This window comes from Choloepus didactylus, chromosome X (assembly GCF_015220235.1).
Source record: "Choloepus didactylus isolate mChoDid1 chromosome X, mChoDid1.pri, whole genome shotgun sequence".
Taxonomy (NCBI): domain Eukaryota; kingdom Metazoa; phylum Chordata; class Mammalia; order Pilosa; family Megalonychidae; genus Choloepus; species Choloepus didactylus.
Genome location: NC_051334.1, coordinates 185036659 through 185039766, shown reverse-complemented (window position 1 = coordinate 185039766; position 3108 = coordinate 185036659).

Here is a 3108-nt window from a genome sequence, read left to right as displayed (position 1 = left end):
AAATTTTTTGAGGATTAAATATTAACGCATATAAAGTGCTTAACATGGTTCACATAATAAGTACTCAATAAGTGTTAGTTATTATCATCGTTATTAGTTGTTACCAGCTATTAGTCCCCTCTCCAGATTTAAAACATTTCTTTGGTAGAGAAAGAACACTGCTTTAAGCCCACCTGGTTATAAATTGTTACAGGAGAACCAACTATGATATGTAAATGAGGGGTCCAGAGCTGCTTGGCTCCAGCCCACACTCACTATTCCCAGCCTTAGATTGGAATCATGTCCCTTGATCCCTTCCAAGTGCCTATTTCTGTCCTGGGACCAACCTTCCTAGATGCTAAGTGTAGAATTTATGCCCTCATTTTCATTGGAGCTTCATCTCTTTGAAGCTTCATGCTTGGTACCATTTTCCCTGCTGTGACTTTGACCTTACCATTTGCTTTCTTCCCCTTAGCTGTCTCAGGCAAACATCTCTCCCAGTTAGGTACAGCATCTTCCTATCCAATCTTACTCCTTTCAGCAATGCTCCCACCCTTCTCGTCGATGAACAGGAATTTGCTCATTTTTGGTGAGAGACCAAAAAAAGCTGCAGAATGCCCATTATGTCACTTTGACTCATTTATAAAGATATGCATTTAATTGTAGAATAGTCACAAGCCTTCAATAATTGTCATACATGAATTTTGGACCTGTGATAGTCTATTAAATGCATAATATTTAATTTAATGTAAATATGCTCATTTTTATAATGTCAAAGAAATTGCTACTAAAAATATAAAAAACTTTTAAAATACTTTATTTTTTCTCCTCTATAAAAATGTCTCATATTTGTAGTTTTAGTTATAGGGAAAAAAGCTATTATTATCCCTGGAGACATTAAATTATTTTCATATTGTCACAAAGCTGTTACTTGGAGGGTCAAGCCTTGAATCCAGGTTTTATTAATGCAAGAGTAATACTCATTCCCTGAAATCAAGATACCTCCATACTCCCCCAAAAATGACATGGGTAAGTTGGATAACTCCTCAAGTCATTAAGATCTGAGCCTCTAGGTCTAGAGGACAGGGACTAGGTTTCCTGGGAAGCATGGTGGAAATTAAGTTTTCCCTGTTTTTGATCTTTATTATATAGTTGGAATCATTCTACATACAATCTTCTGTTCTGAGATTGGTTTATTTCACCTAATATTATGTTTTTGAGATTCATCTATGTTGATGCATGTAGATGTAGTCATTCATTTCACCATTATTCTTTGATGTGACTACAACACAATATAGTCATCCATTAAGCTGTTGATGGACATTACAAAAAAAATGTCCTGGTAACAATTTTGTCTGTTGGTACACATGTGCAAGTTTCTCTTATACCTAATAATGTTGATGGTAAATAAGGCCACACTAGTACTAAGTATAGGGTGACATCCATTCTGATTGGTTGGGATCTATGACTTACTGATTGTTAAATAGTTTTGACTGTTACCTCCAAATATATCTAGGAATAGAACTGTTGCCTTACAAACTATGCACATATTTAACTAGGTAGTGCCAAATTATTTTCCAAAGTGGCTATAGCAATTTTTACTCCTACCAGCAGTGTATAAAAGTTCCATTGGTTCCCCAGAGTCATCATCTCATAGAACTAACAAACACTTTAATTTTGGTCATTGTGCTAGGAGAGAAATTGTATGTTATTGTGATTTTAATTTGTATTACCCTGGTTACTAATGTAATTGAGTATCTATCATTGGCCATTCTCTTCTCCTTTCCTGTGAAATATCTATGCATATATTTTACCCATTTTCTTTTCCTTATGGATTTGTAGATGTTTCCTATATTTGTGGATAAGATATTAATCCTTTGTCAGTTAAATGTTTTGGGAATATCTTCTCCCAGTTTGTAGACTGTTTTATAAATCTCTTTTCAATCTCTTTATGGTGGTGTTTTTTTGCCAGGCATTCTTAACTTTAAAATAGTCAAATTTATCAATCTTTTCTTTTATAATTTGACTCTTTTCTGTCCCTTTTTACCCTTAAATCATATTTTTTCTGTATTTTCTATACTTTTTATATATATTTTTCTGTATTATTTCTAAATGTTTTGAAGTTGGCCCTTTCACAATTAGGTTCTTGAAGTATCTGGAAATGATTTTTGTATGGTGTGAGGTAGAGATTAATTTCATTTTTTTTCCATGTGAATAACAAATTATCCTAGCACCACTCAGGGAGCAGTCTGTTTTTTCCCCAGTGTTATGAAATGCCAGTTCTTTCATAAATCAAGTTTCCGTATGTACATGGATCTGTTTCTGACTTCTTTATAGAATTCTATTGATCTACTTGTCTAAACTTGTGTCAATACCTAACTATCCTAATCACCATGATTTTATAATAAGTCTCGATATTTAGGGGGGCAAATTCTACTTCCTGTAAGCCAGATTCTTTGGGCAATGATTTGAAAGTGGATGAATAGGAAGAATGGTGCTAAATTTGATAAGATGCCCAAGTGATTTTAAATTATCAAAAGTCATCAATGTTATTTCATGCCAGAAACCAAAATATCAATATTTTAGCAGTGTTACTACTTATAAATAACCATGGCAAATAATTTATAAACATTTTGAGAACCAGTAAAATCTAATAATTTGCTTTATGTGTTAATTCATCTGTTCTTTCCTTCTTTTATTCATTTAACAAGTACTTATTGAGGTCATCCTATGTACACAGTAATGTTCTGTATTTAAATATAGATATTAAAACAATTTGTATATAATATTCACTGAAGATATTAATAACCATGTAATAGTATAGATAGCATGTATATAATACAACGATTATTTTCCATATATGTAGTGTTTCTAAATTTAAAAAAAAATTCCAGTTCTATTATAGTAATGTTGAGGCCAGTTTAACGAAGTGAATTAAAAACAGAGGCATTTTAGAGAGAAGAAAAGTGAGGGCTAAGGAAATTAAGTAATTTGGAATAAAGGCAGCTAATCAGTGGATTCTAGTCAACATTAGAAGTCACTCCCAACTAATCCACAAACCTAAATACATTCCAGTACTTGAAAATGTCATAATTGTATGCTTAAAAGCATACAATTGTGACTAATTGT